This window comes from Vulpes vulpes, chromosome X (assembly GCF_048418805.1).
Source record: "Vulpes vulpes isolate BD-2025 chromosome X, VulVul3, whole genome shotgun sequence".
Lineage (NCBI taxonomy): Eukaryota > Metazoa > Chordata > Mammalia > Carnivora > Canidae > Vulpes > Vulpes vulpes.
Genome location: NC_132796.1, coordinates 90,160,323 through 90,175,806, shown reverse-complemented (window position 1 = coordinate 90,175,806; position 15,484 = coordinate 90,160,323). Strand labels below are relative to the sequence as shown.

Genomic DNA, 15,484 nt, shown 5'->3' with positions numbered 1-15,484 from the left:
TAAAATTTAAAAAATAATAATGCTAGTAAATAAAAAACCTAGGTCATTAATTTTTTTAAAATTTTATTTATTTATTCATGAGAGACACAAAGGCAGAAGGAGAAGCAAGCTCCTTGAGGCAGCCTGATGTGGGACTTGATCCTGGGAATCTGGGACCACGCCCTGAGCCAAAGGCAGATGCTCAACTGCTCAGCCACCCAGGCGAACGCATATGTGATTAAAACTAATAAACACAAATATGCATCTTTTTGCACTTGAGCATATACTGAGACGTAATACAGAAATGATATGCCTGAGAATGTGTTCCAATGTCAAACCAGAATAAAAAAAACTAAACATTCATGTCAAGAATCACGCTACAAGAGTCATTGAAGAGATTCATATGTTAGGATAAATATTATGATAAAAAATGTCCAGGTAACTTCAGGTAGTACGGAATGCCATTTTAAATACAAAACCTATTCATTTAATATTACATGCGAAAAATGTGCTTCAAATATCCTTCTGCCTTATTTTTTTTCCTTCTGCCTTATTAAGTGGAAGCAAGTGAATATAACTATTAAATTTTCAAGCCTTTTCTAAATTTAAAGATCATGTGGAAGTCATTTTGTCCATTACCCAGGATGATATGTGGAAACAGATAATATGATGTTTTGTAGTAAATATGTACCTGCCTGCAAAATACAATATATTTGATTTTATTTTATTACAGCTCTCCAATTAGTTTTTCCTGTATTTTGTTTCTGCTAAAACTAAAGGCAATGTCAAAATAAAAGGTGATTCAGGGTCCTAGTTAGTCAAGTTCTCATTAAAGTTGTTATAAAAGTAATTTAATTTAGTATATTTAGGAAATCTTTTTTTTTGTTACCAGGAAATCTTATGTAAAAACACCACAAATCTTATGTAAAAATGTATTTAAAATACGTTTCTTAGGTACTTCCTTAGGAGATCAGAAAGAATTATTTTACAGACAATACAGTATCAAAATTACCAATTTTAAAACATGAGAACATTAGGATTTGAAAAGCTCCTGAAGATTGTATAGCCTAACTACCCCTTGTACAGAGGAAACATGGAGCCAGAGAGAAATGAATAATTGAAAAAATATCTAGGACAAAACTCAGCCGAAGTGAGGGGCACCTGGGTGGCTCAGTCCCTTAAGCATTCTACCCTTGATTCTTCTTCTTTTTTTTTTAAGATTTTATTTATTTATTCATGAGAGACACACAGAGAGAGAGGCAGAGACACAGGCAGAGGGAGAAGCAGGCTCCATGCAGGAAGCCCGATGCGGGACTTGATCCCAGGACCCCGGGATCATTCCCTGAGCCCAAGGCACACGCTCAACTGCTGAGACACCCAGGAGTCGCTCCCAGGCGCCCTTCTCGATGGGTTTACTAAAGACCATAGTTCTTCTACAGTTGTAAAGCGTGGCTAATAGCTTCCCTTGGCCATGATAGTCACTGTGTCATGTCATTTTCTAGTCTCCTACATGTTTGGTCCATGACCTCAGTGAAGTTTGCTGGTTGCAGAATTCCCTGCAGCAGCCGGTGCACATCCCTATATGTGGGGCTACAAACTGAAAATGCTGTGGAGCACTTCTGCGAGTCTTTCTGGGCACGGAAAAAGAAGTCTTTAAATGACTAATAGTGGGGTGCCTGGCTGGCTCAGTTGCTGGAGGATATGACTCTTGATCTTGGGGTTGTGAGTTTGAGCCCCATGTTAGGTGTAGAGATTACTTAAAAATAAAATCTTTTTTTTTTTTTTTTGAGAGAGAGAGTGAGACAGAGCGTGCTGGGGTTGGGTGGTGTGCAGAGAGGGAGGGAGAGAGACAGAGAGAGAGAATCTTAAGCAGCCTATATGCCCAGCGTGGAGCCTGGGGTGGGCCTCAATCTCATGACCCTGAGATAATGGACCTTAGCCGAAATCAAGAGTTGGATGCTTAACCAACTGAGCCACCTAGGTGCCCCAAAAGTAAAATCTTAAAAAAAAAAAAAAGACTAATATCATCTAGTGAGAAAGGCAAGTGGATTACCTGGGAGGCCCGAATAGCTTCTCTATGGCATCAGCTTCACAGGTCATCTGAATAGGAAGAGCAGGTTTTCCTTACACAGAATACCTTGGCCATATCGTGGGTTTGGTTCAGACCACTGCATAAAATAAATATCACAAGAAAGTTAGTCAAGTAAGTTTTTTGATTTCCTGGTGCATATAAAAGTTATGTTTATAATATACTGTGGTCTACTAAGCACACAATAGCAGGGTGTTTAAAAAACAATGTACATATCTTAATTTTAAAATACTTTATTGCTAAAAAAAAAAAGCTCACTGAGCTTTCAGTTGAGTTGAAATCTCTGATCACAGATCACCATAAAAATACAGTATTTAAAAATTTTCATCATTATGAGAATTACCAAATGTGACACGGAGACACAAAGTAAGCAAATGCTCTGGTAAAATGGTGTCAATAGATTTATTCAATGCAGGGTTGCCACAAACCTTCAATTTTTAAAATATGCAGTATCTGTGAAACACAATAAAGTATCTGTAAAGCACAAAAACAGCAGGTATGCCCATTGAGACAAAAATGTTCGATTATATAAAGCACTTTGCTTTCTTTTCTCATGTTGATGTTTATCAGGCCTAACATTATTTTTGTCTTTTTCAACATGGCCAATGCAGCCTCTCTATCCTGTTGCCTTTATACAGAGACATGATCTTTTATCCAAATTCCCAATTCTGTATTTTTTATTTTTAATATTTTATTTATTTCTTCATGAGAGACGTAGAAAGAGAGAGGCAGAGACATAGGCAGGGGGAGAAGCAGGCTCCATGCAGGGAACACGATGTGGGACTTGATCCTGGGACTCCAGGATCACACCCTGAGCTGAAAGCAGATGCTCAACCACTGAGCCACCCAGAAGCCCCCTACTTTTGATTTTGGCTCAGGTCATGATCTCATGAGTCAAGGGATGGAGGCTGCATCAAGCTGTGCATGCACTCTGCAGGGAGTCTGTGTGAAAAATTCTCTCCCTTTACCCCTCCTGGCATTCCTTCTCCATCTTGCTCTCAGCGCTCTCTAGATCTATAAAATAAATAAATAAATAATCAATTGAATTGAAACTGACAACCTGGCATGTCACTATCGAGATCATGTCCTATCACAACCCACATCCAAAAAAAAGAAAATACTTAGAACACTGAGACAGTCAAAAAATAAGGTGGTAACTCTAACAAGATCGGGACTTCAATATTCTCTAAGTCACTGGTACCTTTACAAAATCAACTCTCCTGTCACATTTCAATGGTGATATCTGATGTTCTGTCATGATTTTCTGGACATGGCAGGCACATGAAAAAGTTTCGCTTTATCCATCACATCCAGAAACACTGTAACATGAGTAACCTTGGGATCCCTGGGTGGCACAGCGGTTTAGCGCCTGCCTTTGGCCCAGGGCGCGATCCTGGAGACCCAGGATCGAATCCCACGTCGGGCTCCTCCCGGTGCATGGAGCCTGCTTCTCCCTCTGCCTGTGTCTCTGCCTCTCTCCCTCTCTCTCCCTCTGTGACTATCATAAATAAATAAAAATTTAAAAAAATCTTTAAAAAATGGTATTTAAAAAAAAACATTAGTAACCTTAAACAAACTTGTCTGTGTTTTCCCATAAAATACCATACAGTTTTTAAAGTATACTACAAAATAAATAAGCAAATAATACAAAGTTCTCATTAATTGTACCTTACAATTTCCCAAACTATTTACATCTTACATTAGTGTGTTACATTTACTATAATTAAGGAACCACTACTTACAGATTATTAACTAAGAACACAATTTGCATTTACATTAAATTTAACTCTCTGTTGTATGGTTCTATGAGTTGTGACAAAAGCAAAAATGAACTGTCCACCATTTCGATATCTTACAGGGTAATTTCAGAACCCCCCAAATTCCTCCGTGCTGCATCTAATCCAACCTCTCCTTGTTCCCTCTGGAATGCTGTAGTTTTGCATCTTCCAGAACGTCATATTAGCTGGAACCATACAACATATATGTTACATTTGCACAATTATTTCTTTAGCTAAGTAGTATGCATTTAAGATCCACCCATATCTTTTCACAGCTGAATGGATCAGTTCTTCGTATCACTGAATAATATTCCACCTTAGGAATATACCATTGTTCATTTATCTATGCACATATTGAGGGGTATCTGTATTGATTTTACTTTTTGCAAATAATGAATAAAAAGACTGTGACTATTGAAACTCAGGTGTTTTGTGGGGTTTTCTTTTTTTGTATATGAAAATTTATTGTCACGTTTCACCATCAAAACTTCTGATCTTGGTCTTTCCTTCTTGCCTTTGTAGAAGCCAAAAGAGAGACATTGGCTACTTTGACAACCTTAAAGAGAACTCCAGGAATATCACCGACAGCATCACCTTTGGGACCAAATCCAGTAACCAGAACCTCATCATTTCCAACAATAAAATTCAAACAACCATCATTGGGTACAAAGGTTGTGATTTTTTTAGTTTTTTTATTTTTTACTTTTTGCCATTCTTATCAGCTGGACCCTGACACACTTCCTGAAGGCAGAATTTGGTTGTTTGGATTCAACCCCTACTTTTTCCCATGCAATTCCTTTGCATGAGAAGCGCCTCCAAAAGGGTTGGGCTTCAGGACTGTGCCCAAATCAGCTTTCTTGTACTGTTTATCATGCCACTTCTGATCTCGACAGTGGCTGTGGATCTTCCTGGGTGTATGGAGACCATGATACTTGCCCATCCTGCCGGAGCCAAGGGCCTGAGCAAAAGAGAGAAGCAGGGCAGGAAGGAGCCACCAACACACAGGTTTTTGAACAGACATAAGTTTTTAGGTAAACAGGGTAAATATCTAGAAGTACAAATGACAGATCATATGGTCAGATTGACAGCAGTTTGTATGAAACTGAGAAATTCACTTCCTCTATGGCTGGACATGTTGTGTTCTGACCAGTAATGAGAGTCCCTGTTGCTTAGTATGCTAAATGATATTTAGTATCGCAAATTTTTATATTGTTGCCATTCTAACAAGGATGTAATGGTTCCACATTGTTACTTTCATTTGCACTACCCTAATTATATATGATAATGACCATAATTTCATATGATGTTTGTTTCTAGATATTTTCTTTCGTGAAATATCTGTTCAGAATGACCACCTATTTTCGACCTAGAGTATCTGATTTCTCATTCTTGAGTTTTAAGGAATCTTTTTATATTTTAGATTCATGTCCTTTAGCAGGTATGTGTTTTCCAGATTTTTAATCTTCATTCTCTTAATCTCTGACAAAATACAAATTCGTGGGGCACCTGAGTGGTTCAGTCAGTTACTCGTGTGCTTTCACCTCAGGACAAGATCCCAGGGTCATGGAATCCAGCCACTGCAGGGAACCTGCTTCTCCTTCTCCCTCTGCAGAACCCCTGCTTCTATTCTCTGACTCTCTCTTAAATAAATAAATAAAACCTTTAAAACATATATATGTATTTATATGTATTAAAGATTTTATATATATGTATATATATTCTTAATTCTCATAAAGTCCAAAATGCCATTTTTTCCCTTACATACATTTTTTTTTTCCTTACCTACATTTTGATTTTGGTGGTGTACTGAAAACTCACTGCCAAATCTAAGGGCACATAATTTTTCCTCTTCTAGGAAACTTGTAGATTTCCATTTTACATTAAAGTCTATGATCCAATAAAATAAAATAAAGTCTATGATCCATTCAGAGTTAATTGTTTTTAAGTGTGAGGTCTGTGTAAACATTTTTTTAATTGGCATACACATTTCCTATTTTTCCAATAAAATTAGTCAAATGATTATCCTTTCAACACTGTAAAGCCTTTGCTCTTTTCTTAAAGAGCACTTGGCATTATTTGGATGGGTCCATTCTTGACCTAAAAACTCTTAATTCATGCCTTTGTCAATCTTCAATATTGTGTTGGCTGGTCTAGTTTCTATTTTCCATATAAACTATAAAATCAGGTTGTTGATATCCACAGAATAACTAGATGGGATTTAGGTTTTTGATTACAGTGGAACTGTAGATCAGGTTGAGAAGAATTGAAACCTTAATAATATTCTCTTCTGATTTGTGGATATCGAATATCTCTGTATTTATTTAGATGTAGTATGAAATCATTCAGGAGGGTTTTATAGATTTCCCCTAAAAGATCCTATAAATTCTCTTAGATTTATAACTAAGTATTTCTTTTAAAAATTTTTTTCAAAGATTTTATTTATTTATTCATCAGAGACACCAGGAGAGAGGCAGAGACATAGGCAGAGGGAGAAGCAGGCTCCCTGCAAGGAGCCCAATGTGGAACCTGATCCCAGGACCCCAGAAAAAGGCAGACACTCAACCACTAGGCCACCCAGGTACCCCGCTAATTAATTTTTGATTTGATAATGTAAATATTACTATGTTTTTAATTTCAAATTCCATTTGTACATTTCTTTTTTTCTTAAAGATTTTATTTATTTATTCATGAGAGATACAGAGAGAGACACAGAGAGAGAAACAGAGACACTGGCAGAGGGAGAAGCAGGCTCCATTCAGGAAGCCTGACGTGGGACTTGATCCTGAGACCCCAGGATCACGCCCTGAGCCAAACGCAGACACTCAAACATTGAGCCACCCAGGCTTCGCATTTGTACATTTCTGACATACTGTGTACCTCCAGTTGAATTTTGGACATTTACTTTGTACCCGCAACCTTTATTATACTTGTTTACTGGTCCCAGGAAATTCGGTTGTTCCTGTTTCTTTGAGATTTGATGCACAATCATATCATCATGAACAAAGAGTTTTATTTTGTCATTCTCAACCTGTATATTTTTGATGTCCTTTTCTCAGTGCATTACCACGGTCTTTTTTTTTTTTTTAGATTTTATTTATTTATTCATGTGAGACACACAGAAAGAGAGAGAGAAGGCAGAGACATAGGCAGAGGGAGAAGCAGGCTCCATGCAGGGAGCCAAATGTGGGGTTCGATCCTGGAACTCCAGGATTACGTCCTGAGCCCAAGGTAGAAGCCCAAACTCTGAGCCACCCAGGCGTCCCACATTACCTCGGTCTTACAGCATGATGTGAAATAGGACTGAAAAGAGAGAACATGCATATCTTGTTCCCAGACTTAAGCGGAAAGGATCTAATTTCTTAATATACACGCATTAATAGAAAAATTACAAAGGTATCTTATAAATACTTCACACTGTTATAAAAGATGACGATCTGACATTGCTGCAATACATTTCTCAAAATTTCAAAGGCAATATTATTATGACAGAAACTCCAGGCTTTATTTGAATTTCATGAGTTATTCTATTAACATCCTTTTCTGTCCCAGTATCCCATTGAAGCTAACACATTGCACTTAGTTGCCTTAACTCTTCCTAACTGTAGACCATTGTCTCTTTCCTAGTTTTAATGAAGTTTACATTTTTGAGGTATACAGTTATGAATTGTCCAACACAGGACTGGATGGTACATTTGGTATTTGGAAAGTATCGTAAAATCAAGAGGTATATAATATTCAAATGACTTATCGCTAGCGATGATGACCTTCATTGATGACTAAGGTAAGAGTAACCAAGTTTCTCACTTAAAATTTACCATTTTTCCCATTCCATACTATAATCTTTGGGAAAGAGTCACTAAATCCAGACCACATTCAGGGAAATTTAGTTCCACCTTCTGGAATGAAAAGAATCAACATATAATATTTACATAGTGTCTACAAGAAAGATTTGTCTCTACTTCCTCATTTATTTACTATCTTCCTTATGTCAGTACAGACTGATGTATTTTTATATTATGCTTTAAATTATAATCTAATACCATGCTATTTATTTTGTTACTCAACATAGTCCAGTTTTGACCACAGGTAAAATTTTCAGGTTAGCTCATATACACTTTTGACAGACTCATACTTTTTCTTTGTGAGGCTCTCTGTTTCAAGCCTAGATTCACTCATCTCAACAAGGAGCCTCAATACTTGAAAAGAATGTTGGTATTTAGAAGCCAATATCTGGGCACTGGCTGCCATAAGTTTTAACTAGGGAAATAATAAAACGATATTTCTGATTTTCAGAGCACTGTAATATTTCATTGTGGAGAAAATATTTAGAAGGGATAAAAGTGGACATTGGGTTTACTCAATGGGGGAAAAATGAAGTGCAAGTTCAGATGTCTCATTTCCCTGAATTAAATTCATCTAAAAATTACACTTCATGAGTCTGTGGTCTATTTCACTGGTCTCCCTGTCCATTCTGAAGCCACTATCACAATATTTTAATTAATGAATATTTACTATATTATTAATTACCTGATATGACACACTTCTGCTAACTGTTCCTGTTCCAAAATTTCCTTGGGTACTTCTGCATGGTTTTCTTACACTTGAACTTAAAAATGCATTTTATGTCCCCTAACTTCCAAATTACAATTGTATTGAGAGAAAATTAGTAAATTGGCACGATTTATTTATTTATTTAAAAAGATCTTATTTATTTAGTCATGAGAGACAAACAGAGAAAGGCAGAGACATAGGCAGAGAGAAGCAGGCTCCCTGCGGGGAACCTGATGTGGGACTCGATCCCAGGATCCAAGATCATGATCTGAGCCAAAAGCAGATGCTCAACCGCTGAGCCATCCAGGCGTCCCTAAATTGGCACAATTTAGTCTGGGGACATAGATTTATTTTGACAGACCATGTGACTCCAAGTAACAATATAAGAGGCGAGTTGGGGAAGAAAACACACATGCAAACCATCAAGGCAGGATCCAATTTCCCCATCGTATTTAGTTGAGGACATTTCTAGAATTATGAAGAGCCACAGAATCCCCTAATCACTGTGGAGAAATAAAAGCTAAAAAAATTCTCTCTCAAACTTGGTATGAGGAACATCACAACAAAATAGAAATTTCTGCTTACTCAGAAAATAAACTTTAACCATTGTCCACAAAATTTACTTTCAAATAACTATAAAAAATGCCTCAATTTAAAGTTAAGTAATAAAAGTAAGGAAACAGAAAAAGATATTGTGTTTAACAATAAAACAAGGAAAACCAGTAGCAGGAAAGGCAAATACACAAGAAAATTATTCCTATAAAACTGATAACATAATTAACTGAAAAATCTTAATGGAAAACACTGATATTTTTTCCAGGCATTGATTTATTCATTTCTTAAGTAAATTTTTACTTGAGAATAGGATTTGGTTTACAGAAAATTTGCAAGGATATTTCAGATTTCCCATATACCTGCTACCAGTTTCCCAGATTTGTAACATTACACAGTAGTAGGATGAATTTGTCATATTAAAGAACAAATACTGATACATTATTATATCTAAAGTCCATATTTTGGACAGTATGTGGTTATTATTTAACTAATAAATAGTACCTATAGTATAGGTTACCTATAGTAACCGCTACCGATAGTATATTTTGACAGAAAGTCACATGTACATTTCTCACTTAAGGGATAAGAATTTATGTTCCAACTGTTTGAGAAGGAAAAATCTATATAAATTATCGGGATGGCAGATTTGATGATTCTCCTCAATTATTTTCTAATTAAGTCATTTATAATGTTATGTGCTCATGAACATTTCTTTTATATTTGAGGTCAAAATCTAACACTCATTTTAAATTTTTATCTAATACTTTGTTGCTCAAATTATTCTACATTCAACATTGGAAAACCTTTCATTAAGATCCAGTATCATATTAACATACAGTGACCAAATGTATTTGGAGACCTTCCTTATTCATTTTCAGTCTAAGATGCTCCAGTATCCATAGATATATTCTATTGCAAAGCTCTATGATCAACCAATTAGTCAATTATTTCTCTTTTTATTGAAGAATATTAGAAAACAAAAGCTTGGAAACAAATGTATTTATCCTTGCAGAATTATGTTTCCTTTTAGGCCCTATCAGTGGGCAGAGCTATGAAATACATGTATACTAACCCATGAATACTATAAATACTATTATAGGTACCCATATATATTCATATTAAGCTAAATGAATTCATCATGATGTTACCATCTCTAGTGCAGTAAGGCATAAATTATCCTAACTTTCTGTTCCTTCCTTATGTGCAGCCACTCTGAAAAATCTATCTCTTACTGTGTATAATCCCATAACTTAATCAAACCTCATTTACAAAGATAATGATTTCTGAATTGTTGATACAAAAAAGACCATGGGAAAAATTACCAACAAGAATACAGTGCTTAAGGTATACTTCCTTTTACCTTTAGTCCTCGAATTCATATTCACTGCCAAAGAAACGTAGATTAGCAGTTATCACCAGCTCGATTTAGCACAATTACATAATGAATATATAAAACCTTCATTTACTCATAGTGTCCAATCCAGCATGGGATCCACTGACTTCCTTAAATGATATTTCAATTTCCCTAAAGTTAAATCTCTGTGTGATAAATTTCTATCCATTTTAAGAAATGCATACTGTGAGGTAGTTACCAATAAAATATCATACGGAAAAATTTAACTGTTCTAAATGCTATCCTGGACTACATCTATTTGAATTCCTCCCACCTTAAACACATAGCAGCTACCAATCTATAACTGTAAAATTCTTGCTTTTAGAAAAATGTCAAATGAATGGAATGGCAAAGTATATATCCTTTTCAGATGGTGTTCTTTCCCTAAGGAAATATTCATGTATAATTTATCCATGTCTTTGCATGGCTTTATAGCTCATTCCTTCCTACCGCTGAATAGTATTCCATTGTATTGATACACCACAGTTTACTTATATATTCATCTATTAAAGAATTTCTTGGTTGCTTCTATTATTTTCCTTTTATGAATAAACAAAGTAGAACTATTTATCTACAGGTTTTATATGAACCTAGGTTTTAAAATCTATTAAGGAAATACCTAGGAGCATGACTGCTATATAACAAGGCAAGACTTTGCTTAGTTATGTAAGAAACGAACAAATTATTTTCCAGTTGTGTTACGATTTTTCATTCCCACCAGCAGTGAATGATGCTCCATATCCTCACCTGGCATAGTAGGCTTATTATATTTTAGCCAATCCAATACGTGTATAGCTGGAGCACATTGCTCTTTTAGTTTTCATTTCACAATTGAGTTACGATGCTAAACATCTTTTTAAATTGTTACTTGCCATTTCTATATCTTCTTTGGCGAGCACTCTGGTAAGGTCTTTCATTCATCTTTAAAATTGAGTTTTCTTTTCCTTGCAAATGAGATGATCATTTCAAATGTATATAAATACTGAATCATTATGTTGTATACATATAATTAGTATTTATGTCAATAATACCCAAATAAAAAAGTTCATTGTATATTGTTGAGAAGTCTATTATTAGTTGTGTGTTTTATACACATTTTCCTCTCCTTAGTGGCTCGTCATCTCATTCTATAAACATTTTCACTTACATAGCAGAAATTTTTCCTGTTAATGAGAGCCAAGTGAAACATTTTTTTTGTTCCCGGATGATGCAGTTGGTATTGTATTCAAATCTAGTCACAAACTCAAGGTTATATAGATTTTCCCATATGGTATCTTCTAGAAATATTATAGTTTTAGATTCTATTTTAAAGTCTATGAACCAGGACGCCTGGGTGGTTCAGGGGTTGAACTGAGCCTTTAGCTCAGGGAGTGATCCTGGTTCCGGGTATCAAGTCCCACTTCAGGTTCCCCAGGAGGAGCCTGCTTCTCCCTCTGCCTATGTCTCTGTCTCTCTCTGTGTCTCTCATGAATAAATAAATAAAATCTTTTTTAAAAAGTCTATGAAACATTTGGAGTTAATTTTTGTCAAAAGGATAAGATCTATGTTTAGTTTAATTTTTTTACTATACTGATGTCACACTGTTCCAACATGTGTTGAAAAATCTACTTTCTCCATTAAATAACCTTTGTCAAATATCACTTCATTCTATTTGCTTACACCCATTTTTAGAATTTCAACATAATTATGCTTGCATAAATATATTATTTTTCCAAAAATATACTGTCTTGATTACATAAATCTTGAAATTAAGTTGTGCTATTTTTCTGATTTTGTTCCTGTTATATTGAATATTTATTTTCCTTTTATATATCTTTCAGAATCAATTTTTCACTATCTTCAAAAGAGCTTACTGAAATTTCATTTGGCACTGTATTAAAATTATAAATTTGGGAAGAACTAACATTAACAATAGTAAGTGAATTGTAATATTTTAATCTCCTGTTTTTCTATCATCACTGTTTCTTAGATTTCTGCATACAAATCCTATATATCTTTTTTTTTCAAGATTTTATTTATTTATTTGAGAGAGAGACAGACAGACAGACACAGGCAGAGACAGAAGCAGGCTCCACTCAGGGAGCCTGATGCTGGACTGGATCCTGGGACTCCAGGATCAGGCCCTGGGCTGAAGGCGGCCCTAAACCGCTGAACCACCCGGGGTGCCCAGATTCACATTTTTTAGATGTTACTCATCAAGATGAAAATTTTCTCTTATTCCTAGTTTGCTGAGAGTTTTAACATGAATGAGTGAAATAGTTTTCCTATATGAATTGATATGATTTTTCTTCTTTAGTCACTTGCTATAATAGATTATATAGATTGAATTTTTTTTAAAGATTGATTGATTGATTGATGATTGATTCAGAGAGAGAGAGAGAGGCAGAGACGCAGGCAGAGGGAGAAGCAGGCTCCATGCAGGCAGCCCGACGTGGGACTCGATTCCGTGTCTCCAGGATCACACTCCGGGCTGCAGGCAGCGATAAACCGCTGCGCCACAGCGGCTGCCCTATAGATTGAATTTTTAATGTTGAATGAGCCTTACATATCCGAAACATATTTGTTTATATATAATAATTTTTTTAATTTTTGGATTCAGTTTAAAGTTTTGTTGAGAATTTGCACAACTCTGTACATAATAAATGCTAGTTTATAGTTTTCCTGTTCTGCAATATCATTATTGGCTTTTATTAATCCTGGTTTCACAGACGGTGTTAGGAGGTGCTCTCTCTACTTACATTTCCTGTATAGAGCATTCATAATTGCTGTAAGTTCTTCCTTAAAAATTGACCAAACAAACAAAAAAAATTAACCAAACATACAATCTATTACTTCTTTTCTGAAAGGTTGTTAATTATTGACTTAATTGCTGTATATATATTATATATATTATATATATTATATATATATTAATTGCTTATATATTAATTGCTATATATATATAATATATATATATTCAGTTTAGCAATTCCTCATCTTGAGAATTATGGTCCTTGGTCTATTATACAACTGATCCACTCCAAAAACATATCAAATTTGTGAGTTTTCCCCCAACCCTGAGAATCTCTGTCGTCCATTGGTGGATTTAGATCATTCACATTTAAAATCACTATGGAAAATAATTACATTAATATTTATATTAATATTTAAAAGCAGCTTTCTACTGATTTTTAAAATTTATTTTTCCTTCTCTTTTTCAGCCCTTTATATTTCCATTAATCATTTTCTCTATTTTCACTTCATACTGTCCTTTTTAAGAATGGTTTTCATGGTTGCCTGAGAGACTAAAATATAGATTATGACATAATATAAATTCACTTTAAAATAACATCATATCTGAACCGATACCAAAAGATCGGGATAGTCCCCTGTATATTCTCAGACCATAATGCCTTGAAATTAGAACTTAATCACAACAAGAAGTTTGGAAGGACCACAAACATGTGGAGGTTAAGGACCATCCTGCTAAAAGATGAAAAGGTCAACCAGGAAATTAAGGAAGAATTAAAAAGATTCATGGAAACTAATGAGAATGAAGATACAACCGTTCAAAATCTTTGGGAGGCAGCAAAAGCAGTCCTGAGGGGGACATACATTGCAATACAAGCATCCATTCAAAAACTGGAAAGACCTCAAATTCAAAAGCTCACCTTACACATTAAGGAACTAGAGAAAAAGCAACAAATAGACCCCATCCCCAGCAGAAGAAGACAGTTAATTAAAATTCGAACAGAACTCAATGATATCGAGACCAAAAGAACTGTGGAACAGATCAACAGAACCAGGAGTTGGTTCTTTGAAAGAATTAATAAGATAGATAAACCATTAGCCAACCTTATTAAAAAGAAGAGAGAGAAGACTCAAATTAATAAAATCATGAATGAGAAAGGAGAGATCACTACCAACACCAAGGAAATACAAACGATTTTAAAAGCATATTATGAACAGCTGTACGCCAATAAATTAGGAAATCTAGAAGAAATGGACGCATTCCTGGAAAGCCACAAACTACCAAAACTGGAGCAGGAAGAAATAGAAAACCTGAACAGGCCAATAACCAGAGAGGAAATTGAAGCAGTCATCCAAAACCTCCCAAGACACAAGAGTCCAGGGCCAGATGGCTTCCCAGGGGAATTCTATCAAACGTTTAAAGAAGAAATCACACCTATTCTACTAAAGCTGTTTGGAAAGATAGAAAGAGATGGAGTACTTCCAAATTCGTTCTATGAGGCCAGCATCACCTTAATTCCGAAACCAGACAAAGACCCCACCAAAAAGGAGAATTACAGACCAATATCCCTGATGAACATGGATGCAAAAATTCTCAACAAGATACTAGCCAATAGGATCCAACAACACATTAAGAAAATTATTCACCATGACCAAGTAGGATTTATCCCTGGGACACAAGGCTGGTTCAACACTCGTAAAACCATCAATGTGATTCATCATATCAGCAAGAGAAAAACCAAGAACCATATGATACTCTCATTAGATGCAGAGAAAGCATTTGACAAAATACAGCATCCATTCCTGATCAAAACCCTTCAGAGTGTTGGGATAGAGGGAACTTTCCTCGACATCTTAAAAGCCATCTACGAAAAGCCCACAGCAAATATCATTCTCAATGGGGAAGCACTGGGAGCCTTTCCCCTAAGATCAGGAACAAGACAGGGATGTCCACTCTCACCACTGCTGTTCAACATAGTTCTGGAAGTCCTCGCCTCAGCAATCAGACAACAAAAAGACATTAAAGGCATTCAAATTGGCAAAGAAGAAGTCAAACTCTCCCTCTTCGCCGATGACATGATACTCTACATAGAAAACCCAAAAGCCTCCACCCCAAGATTGCTAGAACTCATACAGCAATTTGGTAGCGTGGCAGGATACAAAATCAATGCCCAGAAATCAATGGCATTTCTATACACTAACAATGAGACTGAAGAAAGAGAAATTAAGGAGTCAATCCCATTTACAATTGCACCCAAAAGCATAAGATACCTAGGAACAAACCTAACCAAAGAGGTAAAAGATCTATACCCTAAAAACTATAGAACACTTCTGAAAGAAATGGAGGAAGACACAAAGAGATGGAAAAATATTCCATGCTCATGGATTGGAAGAATTAATATTGTAAAA

General features: G+C 35.6%; 1 long non-coding RNA gene and 1 pseudogene across 1 annotated transcript in view; both read right to left on the bottom strand.

The window, feature by feature from the left end:
• LOC140596200 (uncharacterized) overlaps positions 1–15,484 on the bottom strand; it is a 623,902-nt gene that overhangs the window by 207,530 nt on the left and 400,888 nt on the right. The window contains exon 3 of the long non-coding RNA XR_011998225.1: positions 2,033–2,147. This is a non-coding gene — a long non-coding RNA (uncharacterized lncRNA). The remainder of the gene's footprint in view (positions 1–2,032; positions 2,148–15,484) is intronic.
• LOC112934444 (small ribosomal subunit protein uS12-like) lies at positions 4,182–4,872 on the bottom strand (annotated as a pseudogene).